The sequence below is a fragment of the Hemitrygon akajei genome, chromosome 19, assembly GCF_048418815.1.
Source record: "Hemitrygon akajei chromosome 19, sHemAka1.3, whole genome shotgun sequence".
In the NCBI taxonomy this organism is placed as follows: Eukaryota; Metazoa; Chordata; class Chondrichthyes; order Myliobatiformes; family Dasyatidae; genus Hemitrygon; species Hemitrygon akajei.
Genome location: NC_133142.1, coordinates 44,766,251 through 44,776,062, shown reverse-complemented (window position 1 = coordinate 44,776,062; position 9,812 = coordinate 44,766,251). Strand labels below are relative to the sequence as shown.

General features: G+C 37.4%; 1 protein-coding gene across 1 annotated transcript in view; it reads right to left on the bottom strand.

Annotated features, from left to right (window-relative positions):
* Positions 1-3,301: 3,301 nt before the first annotated feature.
* LOC140741900 (protein bassoon-like) overlaps positions 3,302-9,812 on the bottom strand; it is a 473,005-nt gene continuing 466,494 nt past the window's right edge. The window contains 1 exon segment of the mRNA XM_073072438.1: positions 3,302-9,269. The gene's annotated coding sequence lies outside the window, so the exon portion shown is untranslated.

Sequence of the window (9,812 nt, the reverse complement as noted above, 5' to 3'; positions counted from 1 at the left end):
CTTACGATCTTTTACTGCACCTCACTAAACCTTGTGTTTAGAGAGATCCTCATTCTGTAGGTCTGTGACAGCCTTGCTCATTGACAGCTTCAACTATGTCTCATCTCCCCTGCTATAATCTGCACCAACATTCTCGAACTTTCTGCCATCACCCTATTATTGTGAAGTGACAGTCAAACATTCAGTGAACCATGGTATCAGCTGTGGCTGGCAGTCCATGCCTCTCAACTACTTGATGGATACTGTCACCTGCCGGGCAATAAACATGAAGGGAGAATGAAAATGTAAAGCAGAATCAAGTGTTATCATTTAGTGACAGGGACTGGAAGAATAATACAAATAATCTAAGATATCTATAGAAAAGTAACACAATATTAACACTGTTGTTCATTATTTTATACGACTGAGTACCTCTTGGCGTACAAATTATCAGAACTTTACCAAGCCCATTTCTATGTTGTAGATTTGGCTTCAGCGTCAGTAGGCTGTTCATACTTAGGAGCTAACCAACAGCATAACTGATACTCTACAGAACTTAATGTAGTTTGTAGCAAACAGAGGTACAAAGGTGATTTAACTGTAGAAGCAATTCCAATGTTACCTGCTTTTAGTTTTGGGTATAGATTACCTAATTCTTGAATAATTATGATAGCTGTTTGGATTATGGAAAAGATCATAATTAAGGGAAGTGACTAGTGCACAAAAATGTAAGATAATAATAGTAATAACATATTTATAGAACACTTTCCATACAAACAATGCAGGTCAAAGTGCTTTACAATAGGATGAAGTGGAAACATGAAAATAAAGGACAAAAAAGATGTTAAAAGCAATTTTAAATAAATGTTTTGATGTGGTACTTAGATGTGTCAACTGAGACTATATCCCTTATAGTTTCAGTTATTGCGTACCATAGTTTAATTAGATGCTAGACTTTTAACTAAAACCAGGATGAGAGAGCATATTGCTCCCAGCCTAGTTACTCTGCATTGGCTTCCTGTATCTTTTACATTTGCTTTTGAAGTTCTCTATTTCTTGTTTTAAAAGCTCTCAATGGTCAGGGACGGGAGTACATCACCAACTTGTGTTCATTTTATAATCCTGCTTGAGCTCTCAGGTCTTCTTCCTCCAGTCTCCAAATATCTCCCTCAAAAATAATTGGCGGTCAGCTTTTTAGAACGACACTCTGAAACTGAGGTAGACATTCAAGAAGTTTGATTTATTGTTGGGGCAAGAGAGAATCCTTATAGCTCTTTTCTTTGGGAAAGGAAATGGTAAAATAAGAAAATGGAAACAGGAACAGGTCACTCTGTCCCACAAGTCTGCCTGGCATTTAATATCATCTTCTACACCAGTAATCCATAGCCTTTAATTCCCTAATATTTTAAAATAATTATGTCTTCTTTCTTCTTAAATATCATCAGTGCTATAGCCTCTACAATCCTCGAGGATAAAGCAAATCAGAGATTCACCAAGTTTTATGAGAAATTTCTATGCATCTCAGTTTTAAATGGAAGTCCTCTAGTCTTGTTATTATGTTCCGTTGTTTGAGAATCTCCTATTGGTTGAAAAATCTCAGCTTCAACATTCTGTGCTCTTTTAAGATCTTGCATGTTTCAATAAAAAGACCCTTATTCTGCTAAATGCCAAAGAATCAAATTTCTTGGACCACTTAGCCAGGGTGGAGGACAGAAGGATCGTGGGTTCACATCCTTAGAACTTTCAAAGCTGAAAAGTATAAGCTGATAGGGTAGTTAAGAAAGTGTATGGTGTGTTCTTCATTTGTTGGGGGACTAAGTTCAAGAGCTATGAGATGATGTTGCAGCTCTATAAAACTCTAGTTAAATCACGCTTGGAATATTTTGTTCCACTCTGGTTGCCTCATTAATGGAAGGATGTAAAAGTTTTAGAGAAGGAGCAGAGGAAATTTACCGGGATGTTGCTTGGACAAGAAGGCATGTCCTATGAGGATAGGTTGATTGAGCTAGGGCTTTTCTCTTTGGAGCAGAGGAGGATGAGCTGTACAAGACAATAAGAGGAATCATACATCGAGTGGATAGCCAGAGGCCTTTTCCCAGGGCAGAAATGACTAATATGAGGGGGCATAACTTTGATGTGTTTGGAGGAAAGTATAAGGTGGGGGAGTGGTGTCAGATGTACCGTAGTTTTTTTACACAAAGAGTGGTGGGTGTGTGGAGCACCCTGCCAGAGGTAGAGGTAGCTACATTAGTGGTGTTTAAGAAACTCTGATGATAGAAAAATGGAGGGCTCTACAGGAGTGAAGGGTTAGATTGGTCTCGTTTAAAAAGTCAGCATGGCATCGTAATGTTGTAATGTTCTTTGCTCTAATTTGATCACGTAAGTTTGCCTTATGAACCCTTTTGGACTGCCTCCAATGCCATTCATAATTTCTCTTAAATGGGGTGGGGTGAAAATTATCCAATATTCCAGGTGTAGCCTCACCAGCACCCTGGATGATTTTAATACTTCCAACTCTAATCCACTTACAATAAATTCTGTTCTTCAAGTTGTCTTCCTAACAAGTTGCTGTACTTCAAACACGAGGAAATCTGCAGATGCTGGAAATTCAAGCAACACAAACAAAATGCAGGTGGAACACAGCAGGCCAGGCAGCGTCTATAGGGAGAAGCGCTGTCGATGTTTCGGGCCGAGACCCTTCGTCAAGTTGCTGCACTTGTCTGCTCACTTTTTTTTTGATTTATGCACAAGATGACCATGATCCCTCAGTACTATGGACATCTGCCAGTTCTCCCCATTCAATAGTTTGCCTTTGGATTTTCCTTCAAGAACTGCATGACCTTTCATTTTGCCACATCATACTCCATTTGCTAGGTTTTCATCCCTCACTCATCCCATCTATATCCTATTGTAAAGTCCAAGCATCCTCACCACCACATGCAGCCCAATTACTTTTGTGTCAAACTTAGCTACCTTACATTCTGACCCTCCCGCTCTTCATTATCAATATAAATTGTAATTAATTGAGGGGCAAGAACTGATCCATTTGTTACATCCTTCTGGCCTTCCTGTATAGTCAGACTCTGTATTCTATCTGATAACCTATTGTTAATCCAAGCTAATCCACCTCCCCCTATTCCTTGAGTACTTATGTTTTAGACAAGCTTTTTAAGAGATACATTATCAGATGTCTTCAGAAAATTCAATTGCACTACATCCACAGGATCTCTTTTTTGACATACTTATATAATCTACTGCATATCTTTCATTAGTCTCTGTTGTAGTAAGATCAGCTCTTAAATGACATTGTTACTTCAAGGTTTTTATTGGTTTCCCATGGAAATGATTTGGTTGGACACATTTTACACAATCACATTATACAATATCATATATTCAATACTACAACCATCACAGTATACAGTGCAGCATACATACATTTACAATGTTCAAACAGGAATTATTCATTGCACTTATAACAGTGAGTTTTACACTCTTTCCAAATACATGGAAGTCAGGTTTACTTTAGGAAGTCACCTCATTTTCATACACAACATGTAAAAACTCTACACAAATAACAACTGAGTACAATATTTCAACAGTCTATACGAATCAGCCACGAACACGGTGTTTTTTAGCTTTTTATTTTTTTTATATAAACAAGCATGAATTGGCAGGATTGCTGGTATGTGAGATCCATACCGAGTGGCTGTTTAAATAATCTGAATGAGATTTACACTGTACAATTATTTACATAAGGGAAACAAAAAAAAAATTATTTTCAGCAGCCAATCAGCTGCAGTAAAACATTTAATCTTGAATAAAGTATAGGCTGCACCAACTGAAAGTTCGTCTTATTGGGAGAAAAGGGCCAAAAGCGAGATTGGACATGTAAAAAGAGTAAGGTGGGGCTGGGGAACTAGATCATCCTCCTTTGGGAGCAATGAGCAATAGTCTATCTTTCCCACCTATCGGAGTATACTCGGAGCCCTCATGGGTACAGGCACTGGAGCTGTGAGAGAACTTAAATGTTATCATTTAAAGGTGAAAGATCAAAATGTAAAGCACCAGAGAAGAACAGAATGGAGAATTAGTGAACTAAGAGTTCTTCAGGAATTCTTTCATCAAATACTGATTTTAAGTTTGAGGAAAGCAATTCAAATGTGTATAAAATTTCAAAATAGGCTTTTTTTAATTGTTATACTGCAAACAGGAACTATTTCTTGCTTTTTCTACAAATATTGACCCCTTGTTAGTGTATAACTCTCTGGGCAGGTGCTGCATTTCACACTCCAACTAATCTTTTGATAGACTTAAACTGCCAATAGGTTTATCAGATTCTTGGATTAAGAGCACAGTGGAGAAAGATGTGATCTAAACTCTTAAAATTTCCAATGAGTAGATATGAGAATTTAGCAAAATGATTCTCTGCTTATCTCACGATGCCTGGCCCTATTGTGGTACCCTTTATAACACCCTGGGATCGGCAAATTTTATAATCCAGAGTTCTAGATGCTCCCAAAATAATAGGATTTGTTGTGTGGGGCTGTCTCTTAAATATAGTTAGCGAGTCCAATAGGTTCCAAATACCATTCATTCCTAGTCTCCTCTAAAAATTCACTTTCATTGAGAATCCAGTGTAATGCTTCCACTCGAGAATATAGTATACCTACAAATGAAGACAACAGATGAGCTATGAGATAATAACTTTTCTGATAAACAAGCGGCTGCACAAAGATTGAGGTTTATAATAATATATTGGTGACAACTGTGAATAGTGTAGTGTGGCCTGTGTTTTACTTATGCCTGTAAAGGACTTTTTTTTTTCAACAATACATCTCCCTTAACTTGCCCAGTCTTAATTTTCCATATTAAATGTGTATGCTTAGGAATTCAATTTTTGTCCCGTAATGAAGCTCAAAGTTATGTTTAAGATCCCAATGAATGTTCAAAGACTGCAGTAGGTACTTGATAAAATTCTTATTAAGAATCTCTTGCCAGTTCGCTCAGTCAGTTTACATCTCCACTGCATATTTGGAAGTATCACTTTAGGTACATGTCCGAACAAGATACATTGTAATTTTGCTTTCAAAATTCTTGCTTTGTAGTTCAATTTTTCAGGAGTGGAATGTTCCATATGACTGATGATTATTAGTGTAAATTTCAAGGGATCTGCTGAGTAAATTACATAGCTGTTGCACTGGCTTGGACCTCTTAATAGCTATTTTGTTATTCGCATAGTTCCCTTATGTTTGCTTATGGTAGCATCAGGTGCGCTTACATGTACAGCACGTGGGTGTCATGGACAATGCCCATCCCTAGTTACTTGAGGTGGCGCTCCTCCATGTATGATGCAAGTTTTATTGTGAATGAGCTCTACATAGGTAAAGACATGAGGAACAGTCCATTTCTAGGAGATGGATTCAGTTTGGCATAAACTGTTAGACTATAATGTCCATTTCTACTGAATGTTTGCAAGGCATTCATTGTAGTAGCACCCTTGCTTATCATGCCTATCTCAAGAAGTTTAAATATATAGGACCGTAAGACGCAGGAGCAGAATCCAGCCATTCCGTCACGGCTGATTTATTAGTCCTCTCAACCCCATTCTCCTACCTTCTTCTTGTAACCTTTGACCCTCCCCTTATTAATCAAGAACTTTCAACCTCTGCCTTAGATACACCAAGAATTTCTGAAGTATAATATAGTCTCTGAAATTTAATTTTAAATATTTCTTTTTGATGCAGTGGCATGAAAAAAAATCAGCCCTCTAGTATCTTTAGAAAGGTTGAATGAAATTCACACTTCCTTATCCGTGAGGTAATTATAGATGTTAGTGGTGGGATGCAGGATAACACTAACTCTGATGGCTAGAGGCAAACTTTTACACACATCATCTGCTTTCTTCATTCACAAATATCACACTGAGTGGAAGTAATCTTTGATTGCACAACCCCGGAAATCACCTAAAATCTAAAAGCATTATTTCCTCAGTAGTAAATCTTTTATAGCTTTCAAAATATACACTTCTTTCATATAATAATTTTATGTACATTTTTTAATGCTGGATACTCTGAAGAAAGATTTGATAATTTTTACAGAATCATGGCATTTTCTTTTGTTTGAAATCTGTGTATATGTTGCCAAATAAACTGAAGAAAGTATCTGTCTGATACAGGAATGCTATGGCGTCTCTCACAACAATAATGCCACCCAATTACATTTTTATCCTCAGACTCTCACTGAATATATGGTTAGACAAGAGTAATAATGTAGGTTGACATCAGTTATTTTTCCAGAGTTGATTATTCATGCAGATACATACATTTGCACATACGAACATATATACATGTTAATGACACAGAATATGGAGACAGTTGATACTGTTGTACTAGGATTTAAAATTTTACATGAGGAAGGAAGGAGTGAAATGAGCCAGCCTAGAAAGAATGGCACCTCCAAGAGTCTCTGAAAAATATGGATAACAATGGTTCCAAAGATGAATTGTTAACCCATGGAGTCAGTTGGGTCAACATGAATAACATCCCAACCCGGATCAAAATACTTGCGTTAAGTGTCAGCGAGTGATGTGGTATAATTGTCCAATAGTCTAAGGCATATACCAAATGTGATGAAGTTTCTTCCCCTCCACCATCAGATTTCTGAATGGACAATGAACCCATGTACACTACCTCCATTTTTTTTGCTCTCTTTTTGCACTACTTAATTAATTTATTTTTTAAAAATATATTTCTTATTGTAAATTTTTTTTATTATGTATTGCAATGTACTGCTGCCGTAAAACAACACATTTCATGACATATTCCAGTGATTCTAAACCTGATTCTGATTATGAAGTAGCTGGTGGCAGAGACGTCTGAACCTTAGAGGATAAAAGAAAACTATATTTGAAAATGGAAATTCCAGCTGCTATGGTATTTTTTTTTGGTATTGGGTGGTTTGGAAGCATTAGCATAGCGGTTTTTGTGACGCTATTGCAGCTTGAGGTGTCAGAGTTCAGAGTTCAATTCGGGTGCCGGTGCCATCTGTTAGGAGTTCGTATGTTCTCCCCATAACAGTGTGGATTTCCTCTGGGTATTCCGGTTTCCTCCCACAGTTCAAAGACGTACCGGTTAGTAGATTAACTGATCATTGCAAATTGTCCTCTGATTAGGCTAGTGTATTGATTAGGTGGGTTGCTGGGTGGCGTGGCTTGTTGGACATGAAAGGCCTGTTCTGTGCTGTATCTCTAAATAAATAAATAAATAAATAAATAACATTTATAATCCTACTTCTTTCAAGATTGGTTATCATGGTAACAAGGATAATATTATAAAGAGGAAAATAAAGTAGAGTTATTGTAAGGGCTTATGAAACAAAATAAAATCCTTAAGATATGGAGTCAAAATTTTGAACATAAAGCCACAGCATGTTTGACCCTCAAAAGCTCAATGGGAAGAAAATAATCAATATTCTCTAACCTACGGTCCTGAGGGCTTATCAAACCCTACTGTAGCACATTCTGATCAAACTATCTATGCCTTTAGAATAGTACAATGGAAAGATGCATACGTACTTCTGAATTGGGAATTGTCATTCCAGTAACAATAAGCTCGATAAACTGACAGATTAGGAACCAGGTGTTCTATTTTAACCAGAACTATTGTGCTCTAGGACTGGGAAATCCCATGGGTGTCCAGTTTGGTTTCTCCTAGAACAGAATTTCCTTGGTTGTGGCTTGCAAGTGCATACAATAAATTTAATATGGGCAACTCTAACAACTGCAATACCAAATGGAAGGCAAGCACTGAATCAGCAAGTCATGCTCTGCAGACAAAGACATGCACACTACTAACCCACTGCTTTAATGTGGCTATGCCTTTGGCAACTGATCCTGTCAATTGTTCAACAACACCCCACTTGACAGGTTATGCCAATCAATGAGTTACAGTAACAAACATTGCTTCTCAATATCAATATCATATTTTTAATTTATGCCATATATAACATTAAATTCAGTATTAAATATTAACACAGTTTTCTCATCATTGCATAGAAAATCTGAATTGGTAATTGTTTTCCTTCATCATATTCTGATGAATGGAAGCCCAAATGAATTGCACATTACCATAAATGCAGGGCAGAGGCATGCTTCCTCCTTCACACTTGTGCTCTTGTCAGCCTACCACTGACCTATTGCTTCTAATAGTCCCATCTCTTCTTTTCTACCCAATACAAATCCAGTACTGTGTAGCGATGAGGAAAAAATGCAGGTTGCGTACAGAAGAGAAAAAAAAATTCTTTTGAGGTATACAATAGAAAATTGGAAACAATTAAGGCGATTTCAAAATAGCATACATAAAAGCACAGGCAAGCACATTAATGGGAAAAAAATTACGTGGAGTACACCCACAATAAAGTAATGAAAGGCTTGTGATAACTGCATGACACGTCTGTCCACAATGTCAATCCAGATGTCACCAGTTTTAATACTTTCAGTTCTTGTGACCAGTGCGTATGTTTCACAACCATCGAACAGTGCTAGGTCCTGGGTAAGGGGCTGAGTACTGGCATTCTCCTCTAGAATGCCTCGGGCGTTCACAGAATACTGCACAGCGCTGCACCTGCCCATCTCATAGAATTAGCTGGAAAGTGAACAAAAGATAGTGGAATGTTTGGGGGAAATGGAGCTTTTGCTCCCAGCCCTAAGAAAGGTAGTAAGTTCACCTCAAGGAATTCTAGTCTATGAATACAGTAAAACCTATGAAGATCAAAAGCTTGAGTGAGAGAAACTGGACTCTGTGCATGCTCCAGTCTTTCCCTTCAGGGTCCAAGAAAAGAAGGCATTGAGCAAACCCAGGCACAAGGAATCCCAAATTCTGCAAACATCGTTTGGATGTAAAATAATTCCAAATATTTGTCATTAGGCAGAAGGCAACTCCAAACCATCATTGAAAATTGTCAAGTGATAGCTAGTAGCTGGAAGTTCTCAATGGCCTAGAGGGTTCACTTTCAAAATCCCACCAAACAAGCAGATTTCAACTTGGACAAATGTTGGCTTCCAAGTTTTCTTCTTGTGCCCAAGTGTAAAATTATCCTGAGTACCAAAGACATCAGATTCCCTAAAATGCTTCTTCAGCCAACCTGCAAAATACTTAAGGCACAGCCAACCTTTGTTTAAAGTCTCAGCAAGTTATGATGTTGCTCTTGGATGCATTTTCCTCTTCACATTGCATAGACAGACACTGACGAGCTTTGTCTTACATTTTCCATTATGGTACAACCAGAAAATCCTAAAGAGAGCAAAACAGATATTTTAATAAACTTTAAATGCCACATTCATTAATTTTGTAATACAGATGCATATGCATATCAATATAATTAAAATGAGACAATTCAGTCATTCCCCAAGTAGAATGAGTACAATGACTTTAAACAGGTTATTACAACGCAAGGCGGATTTCTCTCATGTACAAACTTGAAAATGATGAGGTTATTGACATGATTCTTGCAAGTATTTAAAAAAGTAATGAATGAGGTATGTGATCTCTGCAAATGTTCCTTTTAATTAAATATCATCTAATAAGCAATGTCAAGGCAAAATTATGTCAGCTGAAGAGAGCAAGCTTAAACCCCCATCAGGGAGGAGACTACATAGCATTCACGCCAGGACCACCAGATTCAATAACAGTTGTTTTCCTCAAGCAGTAAGGCTGATTAATACCTCCACCCACAACCTCCATCACCACTACTTTATCATTTCCTGTTAGAGTCACCTTATGTACAGTCAATGTATATAAGCTATCTTATGTATGTATCTATCTATCTATCTATCT